At 39.2% G+C, this 26,114-nt stretch overlaps 1 pseudogene; it reads left to right on the top strand.

The window, feature by feature from the left end:
- The first annotated feature begins 15,292 nt into the window (after window positions 1–15,292).
- On the top strand, window positions 15,293–16,242 carry LOC147465109 (uncharacterized; annotated as a pseudogene).
- Window positions 16,243–26,114: the final 9,872 nt, after the last annotated feature.

Genomic DNA, 26,114 nt, shown 5'->3' with positions numbered 1-26,114 from the left:
ATTCTACAACAAAATAAAGATATTCACATCAAACGACCTATGATAATCAATAAGAGGTAGGATGACAGGGTTTGGTGATGCGAGAATTTCTCCTACTCTTTGGGCACCAAACATGAACACCATACGTTGTTGAAAATGGATTTTCCTACTAATTGCAATGTTTATTCTAATGTGTGGAGTGAAATGGAAGGGAAAAACCTCTATTCCTGGGCCATTATCCATGGTCTATGCATGACCTAATGCTTAAAACAAAACAAAAATATAGACGTCCAAACTAAGGTCGTACCTAATGAGAGGCAAAATAAAAGGATTTACTGAAGCGTTTATCTCGGCCAACCTAAGAGGACCTAAAATTCTACGAAAGACACATTGAAATTGCAACTTAGTACTAACAATTATGTGTACCTTTTGCCTTGCAATGGGAATGAAGGGATCATACAAATTTTCGTGATTCATGCAAACTACTTGACTATGCTAAAGGTTGATTCTACACAAAAATACACAAGCCGTCCTCAGTGGGGGCACCAATTTGAAGCGGTCCGGGGCGGGCAACAAGAAGAGCAACCTCTAGACACCCTTCAAGGCTCCCGTGCTGCTCAATTGGGTTGGGGTTGGAAAAAACAACAAACACACACACAAACCCGCAACCTAACCCTACACAAATTTGGGGCACCACTTAGTTTTGGATACTACTAGGACGCGTAAAGAGAGAGAGAGAGAGAGAGAGAGAGAGAGAGAGAGAGAGAGAGAGAGAGAGAGAGAGAGAGATAGTGCTCGGGCTGCTTTGAAACGTATCGGCAATGATCAAGCAAACACAATTATATATGTAAGAAAGAGAGAGAAAGGGGGAGGGGGTGCTTGTTGCATTAATACCTTCTTACAAATCTGTCATGATTGTTTGGCGGACTTTTGAAAGTGCATAGCTACATGGCGTAGCTTAGAGGATTCCGTGAAGCTCTCATCTCCAAACGCCGCATGGAATTGCTGGATAAAGTCCAAGACTTTGTCCGTGGCACCAAAGGTACCATCATAGGTAAGGAAAGAGATGCTCTTCCCTCCCTCTTTGAATTTCTTCAGCTTGGACGACCTCTTCCATGCGGCATAGGATTTCCTATGGCCTCTTCTTTTTGATGGTTCAAAAGTTGCACCATCACTTTCTTCAGAAGGTGAAGAATTTGAAGAAGGTGGAGAAGAGGGTGACCTCTTCCTCGCCTTTTTCTTGTCCTGATCTTTGTCGTCTTCACCATAGCTTTCATAAGAGTAAGAGGATGAAGAAGATGGAGAAGAGGGTGTCCTCTTTCTCGCCTTTTTCTTCTTTTGCTTTTTATCATCCCTCTTCGAATTGTGGTGAGGAGAAGAATAAGATGTTCTTCTCTGCTTTGGTGGTGATGGAGAGCGTTTAGCCCGCCGTCTTCGTGGAGCCATCTCCGCCGAGGTGGTGGGAGACTCGCTTCTTTCTCGTTCCTTCGGTGGAGGCTCTTGAGTTCTCCTTTGGGAAGGAGATGCATTGTCAACAAGTAAATTCTTGAGCCCTTCATCCCCTATTACAACACATGCACATGCATAAGACAATGAGCTTCCACTCAAGAGCTCCTTCTAGAGAGGTTGAGCTTGGCTTCTCAAGCTATAGCATAGTGCTCTTTCTTCTCTCCCTTTTGTGCTAGCTACACCCTCCTTTTATAGCAATTTTGAAGTCTAGGGTTACTCCTCTAACCATGGTTGGGTTAGATTTTCAGCAATTTATCTAATTTCTTTTGCTTGGAATTATCAAGAAGTTGGTGGGGAAAGAGAGAGGAGAGAAATGGAGGTGATAGGACTTTTCATAGTGGGTTAGTGTTAGTAGAGTTAGTATTAATTTACAAATGGAATTGGATATTTACAATGGGAGTATCCATGTAGGATACAAATAAGGAAGAAAAACTCTTAAGAGGTAAGAAAAGGTGGATTTCTTACAGGGTTGATGCTCCAAGTGTCTTGAGTAGGGCCAATTTTGACGCTTGTTGACGGTCCACTAGCTTTGACGGTACATTTTTTCTCCACTCTTGACCTTCCTTGAGAGACAAGGTAATTGAAGCTGAGTAATCAACCACCATGATGCTGTCTTTTAAGAGAAGAGGCTGAATTTTGTGGTTTTTTTGATAGATATGGGTAAATTGGAGGAGGAAAAATGAGACTAGGTGGTCAATTTTGGAATGGAATTGTGTGTGGGAGGTATGAGTTCACCATGGTTTCTCTTATTCTTCAAGGTTGAGGAGAAGGTGAGTAGGGTGCAGAGAGGAGTGGTGAGAGAGGTGGGGATGATGAGTGGAGAAGTATGTGTGAAAGAGGAAAATGATAAAGTGGAAGAGAGAGTGTGGCTGCATAGCATGGAAAAACTGGGGTCCACTAATAAAATCATATCTCACAGCTCGTAGCTCAAAAAAATATGAAAAACTTTGAGGCAAAAGTTCAGTCCACGAGCTACAACTTTTGTTTGTATCACCTTTTCAAATTCGGAGAGCAAGTGAACTTTAAAAATTCAGCAAAACCGACCGTTTTTTTCCACTGCACAAGGTCCTTGTGGGGTCCTTTGGATGATTCTTTTGAATACCTCCAAGAGTGAGCCTTCCATAGTGCGTGTATGCATGCCACCTACCCTTGACCTTATTTGGTAGGTCTATAATTGAAGATATTGTTGAGATTATGATATAAGTGAATAGTACAACTAAGAAAATCAAATATTGAGGGGTCTAAAAAATATGTACATGTCAAATATAAATAATATAAGTGGAAAAAATATAAAGGGGTCAAAAGAAATCTCTCTCATTATGAGGCTACCATAAAAAGATAAATATTTTTGGTGTTCTAATTAAAAACAAAAAAAAAAACAAAATAGATGTAGGAAGGGAAAAATCACAATAGTGAAAAAATATACACATAAATAAAACTAGTTTTTTTGGATTTTTGTTGGGATGGAGTTACACCAAATATAAAAGAAGCTTACATGAAAATATTTCTATATGGAATAAAGAGTATGAAAAATGGTAAGAAAAATTGTCGTAATGGTGAGGCAATGTACAGAGCATAAATAACACACACATAGGTACAAATATTCAAATAAATACCAAAATAATTATGAAAAAATCTTTTATTTAGGCCCTATCTACAAAAAAATATTTACATACGCATGGGCCATAATATACTTATATTTTTTATTTTTTTTATTTTTTTGGCTCAACTAGCCCAATGCCTAGCTAATTGAGGGTTTTTTATTTCAGTAAGGAGATATGGGAAAAGTCCTCTAACTCACACGCACCTATATACAGTGAAAGGGTGAGGATAGCCACAGTGTTTGGGTGATTTTGGTAGGGTGAGGTAACTCACTGTGGCAATTACAAAGAGCCGAAAAACGGCTATCAGTACATTTGTAATAGCTGAGAGAAGTTGCAAGGAATGCTCTTACCCCCCAATTGTCCATTCCAATTTCTTGGCTTGCAAACTAGGAGGGATGCAAGACACCGCGCTTGAGGTGTCATATGCTCTTTCTTTCGAGCACTCACATCCAATCCCCCAAATAGAATCTTCAAGAGATCGTCTTGAAATTCCACAGATGTGTGGGCCTCATCACATAATGATTGGATGCATAACACACAATCTAGTATGTACCAATCCAATTCCTCATAACTCAATACACCAGCACTCGGTGGAAATGATTGAGAAGATGTAGCATATCGGTCCATGTACAAGTGTGTACTGGCAAGTTCATCATCACAACTACTTTTAAGCAGCATGTTTATCACATATAGTATAACCCAATGAAAACATTATGAACCCTTTTATGGAAGAATTCCTCTCTTTTCAATCAAAATTCATGCGTTTCTAGAACATTGCAAGTCAACCAGAATGATGCACCATATACCTAGCTAGGTATTTTGCCTACTAAAACATGACAACACACATAAAAGAAGCAAAAAGACTGATGCAAATCAGAAACGGCTTCAACCTTCTCACAAACATCCTTCAACTGCGTCAGTGTTTTACTGAATTAAGTAGATTATTTGGCACATCAATTATAAATTAATCTGGAATAATTTTTCACACTAATTACAGTCACAATCAACATTATGGCAGGATGGACATAATGTTAAAATGTCCCTATACAATACGGAAGGTAAGGTGGTCCATCTTTTTCATAGGTCTAGTTTGCATCACCACTATTTATTTTTACACAGCAGTGCTTGTATAGACGTGCATGAACGGCATCCAGAAGTGCGAAATATACAATTGCGAAATATACAGAAGTGCGAAACCTAAAATCACTTGCAAAAAGTAAACAAGTTAAATAATTGTCCCTAAAACATCTCAATATACAATTATGAAAAAAGGCTTGAGGAAATGAATTCTGACCTGAGCTTGCAAGTAGTGGCTCAAGAAATCGAAGCCCTCCTGAATTCGCACAAAATCTCCTCCTCTCAGGCTAGATCAATGGCAAAGTGCTCTTGTCTCTACTTGGTCTCATCTGGTTAGACGCTTTGTAGGCGATGGGCTAGTAGTTGCCTACAAAAGACTGTCGATCAACTAGGCGAGGGCGATCCTAATTCGTGAACAGTGGAGAAAATTTGAAAACATACATGCGCACACTGCTTGCTTGGGATTCAGATATGTGGACGATATATAGTGGGCGCGTACTGCTTGTTGGGGATACAGGAGACGCGCGATAGTGAACTGCAACTGACGCGGATGAGAAGAGGGATACATGTTGCAAGTCGATAGTGGGCGCATACTACTTGCTGGGGATACAGGAGATGCGTGACAGTGAACTGGAGCTGAGGTGGGCTACAAGACCTCTCCTAGGTTCAGCGAATCTGCTCGTAGCAAGACCCAGCTTCAACTCTGTAGCATTTCAAATAGTAGACAAAATGAAATCAACAGTGCACTATGCATTCTCTTTAGACTCCACAAGAACCAAGCCTCAAGGCTCTCGCAATCCTTCATATACTGGAAAAAATGACAGGTAATTCACAAATCACATCAGCCATTTTTTGCTACTTGTCGTTCGACAGAAAAATTCTCTAGCTGCACTTGTCATTTGATAGGTGAATTTTTCTAGAACCTTTTTTGATGGGCAAAATGGCCCTTGACAGGAAAACCAGGTGTCAATTCTATAGGTTTCAAGTCGACCGCATGCGCACACTGCTTGCTTAGGTTTCAAAAGTGGAGACGTGCCCCCATGCAGAGGGATGCAGGTTTCAAACTGTTACGGTAAAGGGGCCAAAAGTGCGCCACCTAAGCAGAGCGGCCCGCGGGAGATTTAAGGGTCAAAACCAGCGTTTTTAAAAAATTAAAGGTATTGGCTAGCACTGCCATGTGTCATTGCACATGCCAGGTGAGATGATAAGTTTGTGGTGAGGATAGATGGGGTAATTTTTGCAATCAATAATTTCTTTGTAAAAGGAAGGGAGTGAGAGAAGATCCAATAGCCCCCTATGCCTACTGGTTGCACTAATCTTTCGAGCAGGTTTGACACCCGCCACAGTTTTCCCCCTCTTTCGGAGCCTCCATGAGCTACAAGCGCACCATGGCCCCCATTTTATCTAAATCCGCCATGAGTTGCAAGGGCAACATGGCCGCCATTTAACTGAGTCCTCCATAACCTACTGAAGTGATAATCCCGTTGGCCATAATGGTCAAAGTGTGGACACATGCAAGGAATCATTTGCCCTTTTGATTCTCCTTGCGCTCCTCAGACTTTGCTATTGCGGCCATAGCATTCATCACACTTGCAGGGCATCGTTTACCCTGCTGCTTCTCCTTGCTCTACTCAGAGTTTGATATTGTGGCCTAGGTCATCAAAGACCAATTGTGTAGAGCACCACCAATTGGCATGCCGGGGAAGATTAATGCTTGCATCGCAATCTTACCCCTTGGCCCATGGTAAGTCAGGGAAGATCAGTGATCAGGACCCCTTTACCCTAAGAGTTTCATTTGGGAAGAGTAAAAGGTTTGATCCTGTCGTGTGTGAGACAATGACATGTGAGTTAAGCTCTGAACTTTTCCCCTTGGTAGCCCTAGCTCTAGCAATGGCGTGAAGCAGTGCTCGAGAAAAATCATTTTTCCAGACATAGAAAATTCCTTTTCTTAATTTTCTCAAGAGGAAAATTAAGGAAATTAGGTTATTTTTCCAATTTTTTACACTATTTTTCTCTAGTTTCCCCTTACCCTCAACCGGCATCTTTAAAATTGAAAATGGCACGATATTAAGTTGAGACACATTTTTTGCGAACACTAACGTGAAGAGAATAGCAGCCCCACCGCTCCCTCTGCCGTCTCATTGTCACAACTACTTTTATCATGTTTAAGCTTCCTCAACAGTCGCTTGCGCACAATAATGCCTCTCTGCTGTTCCGACACCTAGACAAGTTCCAACTGATAGGAGTCCAAGGAGTTTCCAATATCCCATGGTTTACTCTTTTCTTTGGCCCTATCGAGGTATCAAAAAAAGGATTGGATCTCCTCAAAACGCTCTGGAAGGCTTGGAACAGGTATAGACCCAGCCTGAGGGTTAATTGGGAATCTAAACACAGCCTCGCAAGATATGCCCAATATCATATGTGAAGGGAACGCCCAATGCTGTGATTCCCTTTAATTGTATACAAAGGATAGGCCTTCCTATACCCTATACATGATACAACATCATGGAATGCATTACTCGTAGGGTTTGCAGAGTAGGGGCATAATGAGGCAATCCTAGAAAGCTTTGCTCAGATGGAGTGTCAGGAAGTCTATTTAGATGCACCAACATGTGTTTTTTTGCATGCGATTTTGTAGCCAAAATAATATTCTCTTCACTTCCGCATTGCGCCACAAGGGAAATGAGATGAGGGCACCACCTAGTCTTGGAAGCGTGGACTAGGACCGCTACACAAAGAGAGAGAGAGAGAGAGAGAGAGAGAGAGAGAGAGAGAGAGAGAGAGAGAGAGAGAGAGAGATATCACTATGAATGAAGCATTAACCTTAGTGTGTGTACAAGGAATGGATAACTTCAAACACTCCCAACAGAAATAGCATGTAGATTACTAAACAACCACTCAAGGATTAGCCAAAATCACATCAAGCACTCTCACACACACATAAAAGATTTCTCTTAATTAACATAAGTAAGAGGAGGGGAGGTTACTAGCATGAAACAATTTGCACTCTAGAATGTGCAAGAATAGAGTGAATGAATGAGCTTTATGGGCTCATGGTGAGTGATACAACGACTCAATGGGGCTGAGGGAGGCTTAAAATTACAAAGGGGAAGGCCTCTTTATATAGGAAAGAGAGTGATTAGGAGTGAGGTTAAGATCCAAGTGTAATTTGTACAAATGAAGCTTGATTAGGGACATTCAACCAATGAAGAAGCTCCTTCCAAGTGATTTGTTGACCAATTTGCAACTAATTGGCTCCATCATCACTTGTGTTGTCTTCACTCCTTCCTCCATAGCTTGAGTCCAAGAGATTCATTATTTTAAAATGTAAAGAATCTACATAAAATCAATACATATCTAGTAATAATAGAAAGGGGTTGAATGAGAACTTATGAATTACAACAAGATTAAGCATGACTTGAGAGGTGATTAGAAGAGGAATTTGTGATGGTTTTTTCAGCTTGAGAGAGAGGAGGAAGGAGGGGAGGGTGAGAAGACTAATGGCTGATTTTTAGAGAAGGTCTCAATGTGGAAAAGGAAGGGTGTGTGTGTAAAGGTAGAGGGGGTGGTCTCCACCACAGTTGAAAAAACTGGCGTCCGCCATTTTGGCCATATCTCCTAGACCGTAGATGCAAAAATTATAAATAAAAAAATATGTTCAGAATCTCCAGCTCATCAGCTACAACTTTGATGAAGACAACTTTTCTTGGATCGGAGTGGAAGTATTTTTTAAAAATCCAACAAAATCATGTGTCTGGTTCCTTCCTTTACCAAGTCTTCCACTTGGGTCCCATCTGTTTGAATCATCATATGGCTCCAAAGCCATGATGATATGAGCCACTCATGACCCTTGAATCATGGGTGCATGGCTCCACAACCGCATCATATCTTTTCTTTTCACATTTACATATTTTCCCTTCCCTTTACCACTAGGTTCTCCCTCTACCTTTCACCTCCGGTGAACTAGTCAAGAAAAAATTCCCATCAAATCATTTTTTTAATTTTTCCAAGAGGTTGTTCTCACTCTTTCTTTTATTGTAAACCTCCAGAAGCAAGGAAAACCAACAAAATATAGTAAACAAAAATTTGTGATAGGCTCGGATCACCATGTTGGTTATGAAATCCTTCTACTATACTCCACCTTACGTTAGCGTAATGTTCATGAATGTACTGTGAATGAGATAAAAACAAGATCCATGCTAGAGCCATGTCTTAGAAAAGTTCAAGAGTGTAGGTGGAGTGATGATGAAGATGGTGGTTTGAAAAAATGACGCAAGAGTTGGAACAATGAAAATATTTTACCCTTGATATCAAAGGGGACTCCAAGCTAGAGGAATCCTAGAGGGCAAAGCAAAATCAACAATTAGACCTTGCTTAACCTCATGGTTAAATAGAAGTTTCTAAAATATGAAATATATTTGTATGGGAACTCATCTTGGTTGCTCCTTGTTGAGAGTTTTATAGAATATATCTCTAAGGCCTCTTAAGAATTTTCTTGTGATGTTAACTTAAAAGGACTCTTCTTATTCTTGTTCGATCTCTCTTTCGACCTAGTAAGATGCAATGTTTATAGAGGCTTGGACACCAATTAAACCTGCTTGAAGTGCTTCCTATAGTTTGAGGTAGATTCAGGGACTCATGAGCAACCGCATGAAACCCACTTGTATATATCGGTGTGGGTGGCTACAGGTAGGTGCTTCGAGTCAAGATTATCAAGTAAGAAGTTCGTTAACCAGGGTCCTCACGTTGATGCCTCATACAAGTATGCAACTTGTTGTAGCGAATTGAAGTGTTACAGCTTGTGGATGAGCATCTTGCTTAGGATGTCATCTCTTCGGGGTAGCAGTTCTGCCAAGCGTGCTCTATAATAATGTTTGGAAAATTATAAGTGGAAGAGGAAGAGCATGACATATGCCCAATATCATATGTGAAGGGAACGCCCAATGCTCTGCTTCCCTTTAATTGTATACAAAGGATAGACCTTCCTATACCCTATACATGATACAACATCATGGAATGCATTACTCGTAGGGTTTGCAAAGTAGGGGCATAATGAGGCAATCCTAGAAAGCTTTGCTCAGATGGAGTGTCAGGAAGTCTATTTAGATGCACCAACATGTGTTTTTTTGCATGCGATTTTGTAGCCAAAATAATATTCTCTTCACTTCAGTACGGTATGCATCCCATGGTCCCACATCCACCTATATCCCACACCCATTTCATTGCTTGTAACTGGGCTATCCAAAATGGTCTCAGATTTGGGTCAACAATGTTTACTACCTACAATATTGATAAGTCTAAATTCATAGTATAACGAAGACATTAGACAAGATGAATGTGAAAGACCCATGTTGGTTATGAAATCCTTCTACTATAATCCACCTTACGTTAGCGTAATGTTCATGAATGTACGGTGAATGAGATAAAAACAAGAGCCATGCTAGAGCCATGTCTTAGAATAGTTCAAGAGTGTAGGTCGAGTGATGATGAAGATGGTGTTTTGAAAAAATGACGCAAGAGTTGGAACAATGAAAATATTTTACCCTTGATATCAAAGGGGACTCCAAGCTAGAGGAATCCTAGAGGGCAAAGAAAAATCAACAATTAGACCTTGCTTAACCTCATGGTTAAATAGGAGTTTCTAAAATATGAAATATATTTGTATGGGAATTAATCTTGGTTGCTCCTTGTTGAGAATTTTATAGGATATATCTTTAAGGCCTCTTAAGAATTTTCTTGTGATGTTAAAAGGACTCTTCTTCTTCTTGTTCGATCTCTCTTCCGACCTAGTAAGATGCAATGTTTATAGAGGCTACTTGTAGGTAGGATAAGCCACATGATGGGCATGGACACCAATTAAACCCGCTTGAACTGCTTCCTATAGTTTGAGGTAGAGTTAGGGACTCATGAGCAACCACATGAAACCCAATTGTATATATCGGTGTGGGTGGCTACAAGTAGGTGCTTCGAGTCATGATTATCAAGTAAGAAGTTCATTAACCAAGGTCCTCACGTTGATGCCTCATACAAGTATGCAACTTGTTGTAGCGAAATTGATGTGTTACAGCTTGTGGATGAGCTTCTTGCTTAGGATGTCATCTCTTCAGGGTAGCAGTTCTGCCAAGCATTCTCTACAATACTGTTTGGAAAATTATAAGTGGAAGAGGAAGAGCATGAGAAGCACAATGGATATGTTCAATGTCTCGTCTTTCGCATTTTGGGCACGTTGCTAAGGATTGCCCCATGAAAGATTTGGTCCATATGTATGCCAAATGCAACTCCTTCACAAAAGCACAAAGAGTTCTTGATAACCTTTGTGTTTAAAATGTCATCTCTTGGAACACTTTGGTTGCAAGGTATGCTCAAGAAGTGTAGAGTCAAGTAGCCCTGTGTTGTTTCCAGTTGATGCGAAGTGAAGGAATCTCTCCAAACAAAACAACATATACTTGTTTCTTATGGACCTATGGCCTTTCCAAATATGTTGACGTGGGTTAGACACTAGAAGTCATGAAATAAAGGCAGGTTATACTTAGAAAGAGAAGACTACTAAGTACTAACTAACTTGAAAGAGGAGGACAAACAAAAATAACATACTTGGGAGGGGACAATATCCTCTTCAATGTCTTTTAGCAGCATGTAGAAGCTTTCACCTCTTTGACAATGTAGCTGGGGGGATGGCAACATTGTGACTTAACATCGTGAGCTTTTGTGAGGGAGGCACCGCATACCTAGCTAGGTACGATTGGGGGCAGGCGACCGCTGACCAGGTGGGGGACTGGTGGTCTCTTGCCCCCAATCGTACTTAGCTAGGTATGCGGTGCCTCTCAAGCACAAGCTCATGATTTTATTCATTGTATGAAAAACACTCAAAAAGACTCCGTTTTCCTACATGAGATAATTTCTAAATCTTCTTATGGTGCGGTCGATGCGCCAGACTGCACAAACCTCAGATAGGGCCAAAATGATGTTCCTCATTAGTGGCACTTCTTTGTCACTCTTTTCACACGTGAAGCCCATCGTGAAACATTCTTTAGAATTATCATTAATGAAACAAAAACTGCGACATGGCTGGATGGTGTTGTATTGTTGGTAGGAGCCCTCAAAGCAGCCCATATGACGTGGCCACGCTGAGTGATGTGCATGGGATGCCTGTCCTGCTTGCTCACCATTTCCGTGTTGGTGTCGAAGCCCAAGTTTTGCAAATATTCCACGACCCTCACCGTGTTGGAGCTATATATGGCTCACTCTACTGAACTTGGTCTCACCTATATATTTGTATCTTGTCCTCAATATGAATCAGTCTTTGGGAGCGTTTATGGTGTGTCTCTTGTCTCGTCTCTCTCTCTTTCTCTCTACATCTCAACATGGTATCAGAGCGGTAACGATCACGCGCCGATTCAATTCATGGTGACAATAGTATGTGTATGCGATTCGCATGTAAGATTCAAAATTGTTACAAATTTTATTTTTGAGCGTTGATTCTTGTTAACTGTGGTTGTTTTGTGTTAAGAAGAATATGATTAGTGTTTTATGTGGCGTTTATTTATAATCAATCTAATCGTTGATTACGTTTTCTTGTTAATGACACCCTGAACTTCATCTCAATTTTTCTTGCTGTTCAGCTCAAAACTTGTTCGTCTCCTCGAGCTCTTCGATTTGAGTTCTAGGTTTGCGTCAATCGGAGTTCGCAGCAGAGTACGATTCTCTTATCTCTAAAGGTACATGGATACTAACTGAATTACCTCCTGGTCGTACAGCTATTAAATGTAAGTGGGTGTATAAAACAAAAGTAAAAGCAGATAGATCTTTTGACAAGTTCAAGGCGCGTTTAGTTGCAAAAGGTTACTCCCAAGTAGCTGGTGTTGATTATCAAGAGACTTTTTCACTAGTTGTTCGCATTACAAGTGTTCGAGTTTTATTGGCATTTGCTGTTCAATTTGATTTAGAAGCTCATCAAATGGATGTGTGAACTGCTTTTCTTAATGGTGACTTGGAAGAGGAAATTTATATGGAACAACCAGAAGGGTTTGTTATTCCAGGTAAAGAAGACCTTGTTGCTCAACTCCATAAGGCACTATATGGTCTCAAACAAGCTTCGCGAGCCTGGTATACAAAATTTGATCTTTTTCTCACCTCTAAAGGATTCATCTCTTGCTCGTCAGACCCCAACTTATACATAAAACGGCAAGGTAGCAGTTTTGTGATTCTTGCTCTTTATGTGGATGATACCATCCTTGTTTCCAATGATTTGGGATTTCTTCAGCAAGTGAAAAAGTTATTGTCTTCTGCATTCGATATGGTGGATCTTGGAGAGATTCACTCTTGTCTTGGCATTCAAATCCAACGGAACCGTACAAAAGGTATTTTATTCCTTCGACAGTCAAAGTTTATTGCAGATACTATTCAAAAATTTGGTATGGAATCTGCACATTCAGCCAACACACCTTGTCTTGCGAGCTCTACGAAGAATACTTCTGACAATGGCGGTCAACTTGTCACAAATCAACCTTATGCTAACTTGATTGGATGTCTTCAGTTTGTTGGCATGAACACTCGTCCTAATATTCTGTTTGCTGCTAACTATCTTGGACAACATCTTGCATGTCCTTCTCTTAAGCATTGGTCTGTTGCAAAGCGTGTATTGAAATACTTGAAAGGCACTACAGATTTTGGTTTAGTCTATCGAAGACAACTCACATCGGATTCTATGCAATCTCTTTCTCTTTTGGGTTACACAGATGCAGACTGGGCAAGCTCACATTTATCTATGCGATCTACTAGTGGAAATTGCTTCTTTATAAATGGTTGTCTTGTTTCTTGGACCAGCAAGAAAGAATGTTGTGTTGCAGTTTCTACGACTGAGTCAGAATATGTTGCGACATCACTTCCAGCTTGTGAGTTGATTTGTCTTCGACAAATGTTGGTTGATATTGGTCACTCTCCTCTTTCTAGCACACCCTTGCGGTGTGACAACCAAAGTGCTATTAGTCTTGCAAAAGACTATGTTCAACATAATAAGTCAAAGCACATTGCTGTCCATTATCATTACGTCAGGTATGAAGTACGCAAGGGAACCATTATGGTTGAACACTGTCCAAGTGACCAGATGATTGCAGACATTTTGACCAAAGGCCTCAATGAGTCACATTTCATTCTCTTGCGCTCCGAGCTTGGAGTTGCTTCGGCCTCACTCTTTCTAGATTAGCTTCTTTTCTATTGTAATGGCTTTGTACATATGACATTGTAATCTTTTAGGTACCATGCACTATGCACACTCCACATTTGCACCTTGTGATATCTAAGTCACTTGAATATTTGTACATAGATGAACAATTCACTTTCACATCATCACGGCTGGTTCATATTTCACATTGTATAGGGGCTTGGGTTTTTCCCTTGAACTCCCCAAGGGTTTTTTTTCATCCAAAGCTAGAGACCTTTGTTTGAGTGGGGGTGTTGGAGCTATATATGGCTCACTCTACTGAACTTGGTCTCACCTATATATTTGTATCTTGTCCTCAATATGAATCAGTCTTTGGGAGCGTATATGGTGTGTCTCTTGTCTCGTCTCTCTCTCTTTCTCTCTACATCTCAACACACCGTACTGGGGTTTCCTGCAGGCAGGTGTAGCTTGTTCCATGTACCGTGATATGCACATCTCACATGCATATGCTCTTCTCTCTTTCTCTCTCTCTTCTAATCATCAAGCAGCTTGTTCCATGTGCTTTCATATGCACATCTCACATGCATGTACTCTCTCTCTCTCTCTCTCTCTCTCTCTCTCTCTCTCTCTCTCTCTCTCTCTCTCTCTCTCTCTCTCTCTCTCTCTCTCTCTCATAATCATCAAGCAATAATTCATAATTGGAATCCACAAAAAGCTGCACTTAATGTAGGAGAAAAAAGCACCCTAAGGTTTTATTTATGGATACAATTTACAATCTTAGTGTAGAAATTTGACTCGAGTCCAGCTCGCGCGCGCGCTTTCTCTTTGCAGCCTACCAGAGATTGGGAGTTGCTGTACAACTGAGCGTTTGAGAATCAATTTTGCAGGTCAACAGTATGTTGCTTGGGAAGTTGGGAGTCAGGACTTGCATCCGTCTCTCTCCATCTCTCTCTCTCTCTCTCTCTCTCTCTCTCTCTCTCTCTCTCTCTCTCTCTCTCTCTCTCTCTCTCTCTCTCTCTCTCTCCTCCCCCCCCCCCCCCCTCCAGTACTGGCTAGCAATGGATTAGACATGCAGCCAGGTAGCTTTTATTAGAGGCGACAGCTTCACTCTTGGCGCAAAAGTCCAGGCGGCTTGAGGGCTTGCATGACATCATATCTCTCTCTCTCTCTCTCTCTCTCTCTCTCTCTCTCTCTCTCTCTCTCTCTCTCTCACACACACACACACACACACACACACACACACACACACACACACACACACACACACATATCTAGCCTGCACCACTTGCTTACGTACTATTGGCGGGTAGACTCACTCTCTCTCTCTATGGCGGCGCAGAAGTCTGTCCCGGATTGAGGGCTTGCAAGAGAGCATGACTATCTCTCTCTCTCTCTCTCTATCTATCTCTCTCTCTCTCTCTCTCTCTCTCTCTCTCTCTCTCTCTCTCTCTCTCTCTCTCTCTCTCTCATAAACACCCACAGTCTCATTCGTTAGGCAGACGTTGCATGAGAATGCAACTCGAAAATGTGGTTTTCGTGCACCATTGACAAAGCTGGAGTTTCTTATGGGCCATAGATCGATTCTTTTGGAACATCAAAGCTAGAAATCTTCTTCTTCAGGCCACTAACTCAAATATGCCTCCTAAGTATCCTCTCTTGCCGCTAGCTCAAGACCTTGATAATCGACAATGGACCAGCATAACATTGAAAGAAGGTAAGCGCCATATTCAGTCATATTAGGCTAAATACTTTGCAATTGTATTTTATGTAGCAATGAAAGCTTCAAAAGCATTGCATTGTGGGATAACCGAAAAGTAGTAGCTCTTTTGTGGAGGAGTTTTGTGTCACAAGTGAGTACTCCCAAGCGGTGTCATCAAGTGGCATCAACGGCAAAACACTCTTATATATGACATTCGAAGGTTGGATAGAGCTTGGAATAACAAGCTTTTCGCATCGTCACATGATTTTAGGATGGAGCAACCATATCCTCAATGATAATCCTAGTTCACACACACATGCTCCAAGTATTAGGAGAGATCCTTGAGGATTATTCATCATCCAATCGACAATGAAGATCATGATCACCTACAAATGTTGCATGAGATGAAATATCTTCACGCCGATGCTGTACCGGTGATGCGTAAACGGGTTTTGTATCCATCTACCGTTAGACATGAACATTCTCTTGTAGGAAAAGCTTTCCTTAAAAAATATTGGTACAAACAACATTTTTCTTACAATGAAAGCATGAGAAAAAATAGAGGCTGGTTCAAAGAAGGTTTTGGGGATTTAGAGAAGCATTCATTCACACAAATTAACTTGCAAAAAGATCCATTGATTTCAACTAATTTGATGGAATTCATCAAGGGAAAGATGCATGAGTTGAAAACTCTAGTGTTTCCAAAAGATGTAAAGCTTGATTGGAGTGTCACATATGTGTATGAGAAGGTCTTAGAATGGAGGCATGCACAAAGAAACCCGAAAAAATGTTTGCGGTTGGGAAATGTAGAGAAAAGTCCTCCTTTACTTAGCCCACTTACTATCCAGCCAAGGAGACAATGGTGCTATCCCTCTCAAGATAGCTCCATGAAAGCACTCGAGGGCACCTCCATGCTCCAATTTATGAAGAGTGCTCTTCACTTTGAAGATCCTCCCAAGGTATGTAAGTACATGAGTTGCTTTTAATTTTGTTCTTAAACATCTTTAATGTGAGCTCAATGTGTGTGTGTGTGTAAGTGTGTTTCCTCAATGTTTCTTAGTTTGTGAGCTAACTTTTGATTATTTTCCTTCCATGCTATGTTGACAAAAGACCTTCACAAGATCCTCAAACACTGTGCACGGTCATGCCACACAGTCTTGTGGCAAAGGCATCCTTTTGAAGAGCTTTATATGCATGAGGTAAAAAAGTAAAGAATATTTACAAAAAAACATTGTATTCTTATTTGGTAGCTTGACACTTTCATGCATACTTTGCTTGTTTAGCCAAAGCACACCACCTATGGCGACCCCATGAGCATATCCTCTTATGCTAATCACGTAGATGAAGATGGAGGAGACCCTTTTACGGAAACTTTTGTACAAGATTGTTATATCCCTGAGCCATTGAATGGGACTGCTAATACAATGGTAAGATATACATTATATGTTCTTTAAGATATGACTTTTTATTGTCCATTTTAAGTTTTGCACATGTCATATTTATCTCATGGTTATGCTCTCTTGGTACAAAGCATAAGGATTGTACCACCATATCTAGCTGAGGGGCTAGTTATTGCCATGATGATATAACTACAAACATGGTAAGAGTAATTAATTACATGCTAATTTATAGTTGTTAGATTACCTTATTTGAGGTTCTTACTTTGTTCATTTTTACTTCTTGTAAAATAGCATGAAGGAAGCCAAATTTTTTGCATAGATATTGATTGTGATGACATGCAAGTGAAGGAGCACATGGTTATGCTTGAGACACAAGGATCAAAACAAGAGGTGGCGACAATTGAATCATTACTACCTCAATTATGATACTCACTCCTTGTTTAAGCATGCCACTAACTTCTAGCTTGTTTTTTGTTATGTTATAGGCAAGACTCATGGCGACCATGTGAATGAAACATTTTTGTGCAATTATGATGTGATTCCACCCAAACATGACAAGTTTGTGAGGCTAGGAGGATCAAATCCATTGGCGATTAGTCACTCAAAGTGTATGTTACTTTCAAACTTATTTTTTTAAAGATGGATTTTATGACATGATCTTATCAATACATTTTAGGACAAGGAGACTCTCACTAAGTTCTATAGGATCCCGTTATACAATGGAAATATCCTTGAGGTGGAAGAAGCCACAATTGATAAGGTGAAGATTCCTAGTGAAGTGGTGAAAAGAAACAACAAACTTGCTAATTCGAAAGTGGAAGAGGCCACCATTACAAAGGGGGAAAAGCCAAGTGAATTGGTAAGGGGAGAACTCTTGTATAGATGACTTGAATAAATAAATATAAAAGCTTTGACACATCGCCTAGTAAGTTCTCTAAACTCATACCGTGTTTATGGAAAATGTGCAGCATGAAGACTTAGATGCAACTACTTCCACCCATGTTTTTGTGGATTATGAGGAGGAAAATGTGTTGGAGTTAAATAACTCAAACCCAAGGGTATGTAAAGGTTTTTCCTACTTAAGTGCCATTGGTTTTTTAATGCTTTTAGAATTGACATTTTGTGTGCTATAGCTTTGTGAATATTCTAATGCAAGGGATAAGGAAATAAAATTTGCAAGTATCAACAAGATGATGGTATGTCTTTAGATTTGAGACCATGTGCCTATGTGTTCTCACATTAAAAAATGTGGTTTATGCTTGATATGCAAATGAAAAATATTAGGATTCCTGAAGACAAAAATATCAAGTCAATGAGCTCTTTCTAAAAAGTCTTGGTATCTCAAAAAAAGAAAGGGTATCCTATTGATTGCATGTTACACTATCTTAAAGTTATGTAATATGGCTTAAATGGGGTACATACTAAAAAATCTTGCATTTTCTTTTAGGCCTTTGATGTCTTAATACATCAAAATGCCTCAAAGAAGAGGAAGGTAATGCCACTCACTCTTTACACCGTTTGTAAAACGATGGAGTAGTTTACTTTCTTATTTGTGAAGTTGCCCCTTACTCCATTGTTTGTTAATTTTTTGTATGCCTTTGATAACCTAACCAACAACTTGTTAACTAGTCCTAAGACATATGTGGTGTGGTTTTCACCTTAAATCTTACATTGGTTAATTTGTAATGCTTATTGTAAGTCACTATCTAACAACTACTAAATGTGCATCTATTCTTACACAATTTTGGCAGAAAGTACATACATCAAGGTCCTCTAGGCCTATAAAGACTCCAGCAAGATTCATAGATACCTTATTAGAGAATGTAAGCAATTCTCAAGCAAGATTATCATTATTGATATGTTGCTTTGTCTTGTTCATAGAGCTCTTGAATCTTTTATGCTAATAGGATCAAAGCCGCACAAGTTTGCTTAACAAGAAGACAATCAAGAAGAGTAAGATGGATACTTGCATGAGTTGTTTGAAAAATCATGACTTCGTTTTCTCCTCTTTTATAAACTACTTTATTATTTACACTTCCTTGCAACAACAAAGGAAATGAAAAATGAAGAAATGATACGTATTACGATGAAGGCAATGGATCAACATGATGTAGATGAGATGTTCGGGAAGTTTTGGAAAGCCATCAAAGAGGCACATACATCTAACAAGTCTTTCTTCAAAGAGTGCTTCGTGACTATCGATCAATCACTTCTTTTGCAATACTATGTAGCTTGAGTCCGTCATAGTAGCTCTCTTAGTTGCCAATAAAAAAAATAAGACACTTTTGTTTTGATGGAATTGGACAAGTTGCTTCTTTTTCTATCCTTTGTGACTATGATTCAAAGGTGATGCTATTTTGATTTCATACACATCTTTTCTTTAAATTTCAATTCCTTGAATTTCTACATGCCCTCTATTTTAGCATGCTATCTCTTTCTAAATGTTTAAGGCCTAGAATTTCAATGATGGAGATTCGAGAATGTTATGCATTATGTAGTTTGTTGGTAAGTTTATATAGCCAAGTAAAATCATTTATCCAAGTTACCACTTTTTATGCAACAATTATGGAGAAGGTGAGTGTAAGCTTCTACCCATACATGAGAGAAGTATATATATATATATATATATATGTAGACGGCTGGCGCGTCACCATGTGGGAACGTGTTCTTAGAAGATGGGCAGTGAATCACTTAGTAATTACTAGAATAATTAGTATGGTAAACCCGAAGCATATAAATAGGGCCCATTACTTTGATATGGGGGGGGGGGGGGGGGGGGGGGGGGGGGGCAATTGTTATCACTCGTTTCTTAGAAGATGGGCAGTGAATCACTTAGTAATTACTAGAGTAATTACTACGGTAAACCCGAAGCATATAAATAGGGCCCATTACTTTGATATGGGGGGGGGGGGGGGGGGGGGGGGGCAATTGTTATCACTCGTATTAGCGCTTGGAGCTATAATTGCACTTGAGCATCAGTGGCAGTATTATCGGCTACACTTTCTCTCTCTGTAATTATATTCACTGTAATCTCAATCATGATATATATATATATATATTTCAGTGATACTGACTTCTCAACAGTCTTCTGAATCTGAATCTGAACTTTATTCCAGTCTTTAAGTTTGATTCTCATTTCAGTATTCATATTTCAGTCTAGTCACTGATTTCTGTCTAGTCTGTTGTCTGAACTCTTCCTACTCTAAGTAGTTGAAATCCTTCAACACTGGAATTAGCTGTCTCAAGAGATCAGCTCCAATTCCATTTTGGCGATCACGGTGGCTAGAGCTGAAGCTTGTTGACTGAAAGACTCTTCTCCCAGTTGGAGTTTTCAGGAAATGGCACCAAAATCCAATCGTGACCGAAAATCTACCAATCGTGTGGACCCCATTCCTGAGGAGTCAAGAAGAGCGTCTGACCCCAAGAAAGAGAAAATGACTGAAACTGAGGCTCAGGAGGAGCATAGTCAGGATGATGAGACGCAAGACTCACAGCACTCCAGTCATTCTCGACGCAGACGGGCAGAACGGGAAGCACGAAAGGCAAAGAGTTCCAAGAGTTCTCAATCTCACCAGAAAGATGAGCATATCAAAGGCAGAAAGGGAATTCACCGGACTTCTAGCAGACAAAATAGAGAGGATATTGATACTGAGACAGAGACATAGATTGACTGGGATGTTGACACTGACAATTGCAAGAAGGTTCCCAAGCATCAGTCTGAAGCCAAGAAGAGAACTGGCAGGATCAGCAGTAATCGAAATAATTACACCACTTCCCTGAAGATTTCCTTTCCCATGTTCAAAGGAGGGAAAAAGGATGATCCTGATGTTCACATACATTGATGAAGATGATTGGGGGAAATACTTTCACAAACCTTGAAGGAAGCAGCAAGGAAATGGTCTAGTCTGCTGTCTGAACTCTTCCTACTCTAAGTAGCTGAAATCCTTCAACACTGGAATTAGCTGTCTCAAGAGATCAGCTCTAATTCCAATATATATATATATATATATATATTATATATATATATATATATATATATATATATTATATATATATATATATATATATATATATATATATATATATATATAGCTAGATAGAACTCTTTATCTAAGCTACTACTTTTTATGCAATTGTCATGGATAGGGTGAGTGTAAGCTTCTAACCATAACATGATCAAGGTAAATTTTAAAACAATTGTAAGCAATGCTTAGTTTTAAAGGACCACATGATTCTTCTAGTCTTTGATTTCTTGGTCTATGTGCACATCATCACGAACTCATGACAAATAAGTTCAAGTAAACATGAAAAAAATAAATATGAAGTTTAATTTAGAGATTAATAATTGTCACATTCCAATCTTCAATTAAGTAGAGCTAGATGTTTTTCTAGTTTAACCTTAACGAATTTGTCCACAACAACGATTGGGTGCTCATCAAACACACTTAACGAGCAGTCTTGTTTTTGGCCTAGAAGGCCTTGGCGGGAGGGGTATAAGTGCAATTGTAGGAGAATCTCTAGTCCCTTGTGAAGTCGTGTGATGACAATCTTGGAGGCAATTATTTACCCTTGGATTGCAAGTAGATTGCAAGCTTTGAAACTTATGCCTCATCAACCTTTTGAAAAATTCAAGAATAGAGTTCCCTAACTAGGGGAGGGTAAGAGGGAATATACAAAGAAAAGGTCTCTCTCTCTCTCTCTCTTCTCTCTCTCTCTCTCTCTCTCTCTCTCTCAAATCATAAAGATGGGGAATTATATTATTTAGAGAGACTTTCTACAACCATAAGCGACATAGAGGCCATCGAAGTGGAAGAACACAAAACTTGGGTTGTCCAACTATTCATGTGGTCCTTGTCAATCGTAATCTTGTTCCGATGGTAGCAACCCTAATTGGACTAATATTTTTAGATTTATTGATTACATATTGTTGCCTCTTTCAGGCACAAACTAAAAGGTCCTATCAATTTGTCTTGTTCATCATAGATTATCCCTGTGCGATAGTCAACATATTCTATTAGTTAATTGTTAGCCACAGTCTTCTTTTGAGGATCAACTAAGGATTTAATACATAGGCAACAATAAAATAAGTATTGATTATGCAAAGGTCAAAGTAACCATTTAAAAAAGAAAAAATTCGGTGCTCATATTAAAACCTTAGTATAGAACTGAACAAGTGGCACAAGTGGTGCTTTTTTGAAGTTAAGAATTGCTAGACTCTAAATTTACACTAGCTAAGTTAAAAAGCATGTAGTTTTACAAAAAAATCCTTTTAATCTTGATTTATTAATGTGGAAAATTAAACCATCTTCAAATTGGGAAAATGAATCTATGTCTATGTGGGCACTTCCCACAAGGGAAAGTAAGTTCACATTTGCAAGGTGGGGAAAGTGGAGCTGATTGATTTCCCTCGTGGTAGCAGTCAATTGTGTCAATTTTTCCACTTGGAGAAGTTACTATTCCCTTTTTTTTCCCATTGGGAAAACTCTGGCCTACTTTCCCATAAGGAGCTACATTATGGAGAAAATATTCCCATCAGTGAAGTTGTTCTTAGTCACATGATTCTCACATTCAATTGGCAAGGACAACCTAGAGTCTCTATTCACACCAGCGATGCGAGCAAATCCATGCATAGACGATCAGATTATCAGACAAAACCAGGTCAAGGAAAATGAGCCAACAAAGTCAAAAAAAATTGTTCCATGCTAGACATAAGAGAGGGACATAGACATAAAGAGGGGATTCTTTTTATACATAAAAATCTGTTTTTAAGGACCATTGTGTTGGACGAGTTTACCAATAATGAGTGCAGTTAAAACTCCAAGTGTGGGAGTTTGGTTCATTGATGATCATTGCTTATGATCAAGGACTGAGATTTCTCTTGTGATTATTGCTATGCTTATGCTTTTTTCGTTGTGCTAGCTGGTGTGGCTCTTGGATTTTTTTTTGGTATGGCTATACTATCAAAAATTTTGCAACTATGTGATGGGATATGGATTATTATTTATGATTAAATTTTTTATTATGGAATAATTTATGGCAAGTGTGTAAGAGTAAAGACTATGTATAGCTTAATTGTCTTGGAAAGGATTTTTTTTGCATATCCAAGATGCTCCTGTGCAATGTTTCTTATGGTAGCTTTGATACAAAACTAGGGCCACCTATATTGCATATTCCATGGTCAGGATAGATGACCAGCTATGGCTATGCTTGATGAAGAATGTTGCATAAATATTCTTTTTTGTTAGGCTCATCTACACTCCATCTGCATGGCTAGTTTCTTTATGGTGGCACCAGAGAGGCATGGCTCTTGAAGTAGTGTACTTGGTGTACAAGGTGAGAACTAATCCTTGGAGAGATGCAGGTTGGGTGACGGGTTATCTTTGAATATTTGACTTGGAAGATGATTGAGTTATCTTGAGCAGTTACCACTAGTTACTCTACACTATCTTGCTATTTTGATCAATCAAGATCTAGTCACAAAACCTATATATAGGCCCCACTAATCCTTTTTTGAGACTCTCTAGTCTTATGCCCTTGATCTTTGTATCTTTTAGAGCTTAGTGAGATTAAGAATACTTATCAATGGGCTTTGTGCTAGTTGTACTTCGAGATTAAATTTTCCAGAGCACTAATATCTAAACTTGAATGTATTTTAGTTGTTTCATTACATGTCTATAGTCTCAAATCTTTAATTTTTGCTAAGTTCATTTGTTTATTTGATATGAAATCAAGTCATCGGAATTAATTTAAAACTATCATCTAGACATCTAAAGTCTTCTACAAGGCTGGGATCCTCAAAGGGAAGGCTACCATATGTGCTGGTCGGATAGAAGAACCCATTTAACCAAGTCAAGACCACCAATGCCATGATGAGAGTATGAGTTATCATTTGCTTTTTGTGTGGGAGTGTCTATTAATGTAAGGATGCTACCAAAGAGGAGTATCGTATGGGGTTGTGGGTTTGATGTGAAGTTCATATATGCTTTATGGTTAGTTTTGTTGAGTATGTTTCCACTTGTTTGACCTCCATATATACATCTACAAATGTATGCTTTTCTAACCCAAACCGTATGGTTGATTTTGCAGAAAAAATCTTTCTTTTTGCATCATAGTGTTAGCATGAGTTTCATATCAATGGAGAGGTGTGCTATGATGATAACCTTTGTTATAGGGCTCAGTGTGATGCACTAATATGGGGTCAAAAACTATCTCTTGTGTGCCTTGTGTGTGCATCCACAAATTAAAAAAAAAACTATTTTGCCCATAAGAAGGAATTACAAGATATGGTTGACAAAAGTGATGGGACTGTTTTGTGTCATGACTATGGTTATGTAATGAGGTTTTAATGTGCATAGAACCTGAGAGGGCATGTGTGGATGTCTCATGTGCATATTTGTCATGACTATGGTTATGTAATGAGGTTTTAATGTGCATGGAACTTGAGAGGTCATGTGTGGATGTCTTTCGTACATATGTGTACCACTTTCCATCTTAACACTAGACTCGTATAACAGGACACTTCTATGTCCTTAGACACTTTTCTGTCCTGTTAAGTGACCATTTTTCTTGAATTATTTGAAGAGCATGAAAATGAATTTCTAGGTGCTATATATCCACAAATTTGCCTTATGAGCTGAAAAAAACTTGACATTTTTTTTGGAATATAGATCTCACCATTAATCTTACTCTTACACAACATTTTTGAACATGAACTGTGTGAAAAAACGTGTCCTATTTTTGACTTTTTTTCAAGTTTTTGCAACTATACCACTCTAAACTTCGTGTTTGTGAGGTTTAGATTTCTACAGGATAAGCCTTCGTAGTTCTCAACATGTTTTGATGCTTCGATGGAAAACTAGGTGCTAAAATTGAAACTTATGACAAAATTACAAGAAATGCAATTTTGATTGTGTAAGTGTCATTATAACAAATGTGAATATATTGTCAAGGTGGAGAATAACCTTTGTGGAGCTTGGAATTATAGTAACTATAGATTTCCAATCCAGCAAAAAAAATTCAGATTCTGCATCATCTAACCAAAAAAGAAGGGCCTTTCTACGTGGCTCGTCAACTTCCACAATAAAAGCAGCCTTCATTTGATAGTCGTCCAAGAATGCAATGACATGATCCCCAGCTCAGTCCATGGTGGAACATAACCTGGCTGTCCTCTTTGCGCCAATCTCCCTCGAACCTTATGCCCACTCACCTCATACATTATCTCCAAGCCATCAATAGGAGATCTTAACCCAAAAACATTATGCTTGAGCCAAGCAAGAGGTTGCACCATGTCCTTTAGATTATTCTTCTCACTTGTGCGCACGAGAGCCATCCATGTCACCTCATTCATGATGTAAATTCTTTGAACCATAGATTCCATGACCATAAATAGCTGAAGTTCTCCTTCTTGTTCATGAAGAAATATTTTTTTCAGGCGGTCTCTACATAATCCTCCTCCTTGTTGGCATGTTTGAGATAGCTTATCTTTAAAAACCACAGAGTCACCTTGTGTATACTTACATCCATGCAAAAAGGCCTTGAAGTAGAACACACCCATATCATATATATTTTCTAAAGTAAGAAAATTTGAGCCATTCCAATTGTAGATAGAAAACAATGACTCCCTTTCAAATGCACTAAGAGTAAAAACCTTCTTCTCCTTGCCACCAACAATAAGACCCTTGTTATTTACCAAGCCTTTGCAACTACTTGGAAGGAGTCTAGAACATGCATTCCATACATCTTTGGCGTTGTCCTCTGACGATACCAAAAGAATAGATTTCTCATGCCAATCAGCACAATCTCTTGGTACTTCTTGATCTCCATGTCCCTCTGGGAAAATGAAGAAAGAATTTACAAAATACTTATCTCTGTCAAAGCATCATGACCCATATTTCTCACATGGATTTGTTTCCAATCCTTGTAAACAAATGACAACAGAAGAACTTAGTATAAGAAATCTCATTTTCCTTGTTATTGGTGGGTATACTCAAGTAGCCCAAAACACATCTCTCAAAAGAAAAGCACCAAAAACAATCGTGCGACCCATGTCTCAAGATGTCATCAAGCATTTCACCATTACCTTAAAACACAACAAATAACATAAATATGCATGCATGAATTTGAAATTGATATGAATTTTGTCATAAAAAAAACAAGGACTAATACCTACAACATGTTCCAAAGGAGAGCTATTTGTACCCTCCCACTCCTCCAATAAGATGCACCATGAAAGAAAAAGAGATCGACAAACACTTATGTCATCTTGGGTCCATCCCTTTTTTTGCCTTGTACACTAAAAAACATGTGTGAGATATCAATAAGAAGCTTTCCAAGGACCACATCTTCTTGGGAGATTCCATTGACTACATTTAGAATATGGGGCAAACACCACTGAATAAACTTTTGGCAATCCTCCGCTTTGAAAATTTTGTAGTGTCGAGAAGGATGTCGTGGCCATCGTCCACTATTCAAAATAGTCTTGGGTATTGCCCTCTCCACCTCTTTCACAACCATATCAATTTCCTAAGATGTAGAAGCGGTTGACAACAATTTTCTAAGGTACTTTTGAAACAAGTTAAGAGACAAGATGTGCATGGAATCATAGACTAAGTCCTTAGAAATGTCAAAACCATACAAGTGATAGAGTCTCCAAAGTGTAGACTCCCCTGATAAACCCCCTTTTC

This window comes from Adiantum capillus-veneris, chromosome 1 (assembly GCF_014529385.1).
Source record: "Adiantum capillus-veneris isolate H3 chromosome 1, ASM1452938v2, whole genome shotgun sequence".
Lineage (NCBI taxonomy): Eukaryota > Viridiplantae > Streptophyta > Polypodiopsida > Polypodiales > Pteridaceae > Adiantum > Adiantum capillus-veneris.
The sequence above is the reverse complement of the archived record's forward strand: the minus strand, read 5'-3'. Positions and strand labels throughout refer to the sequence as shown.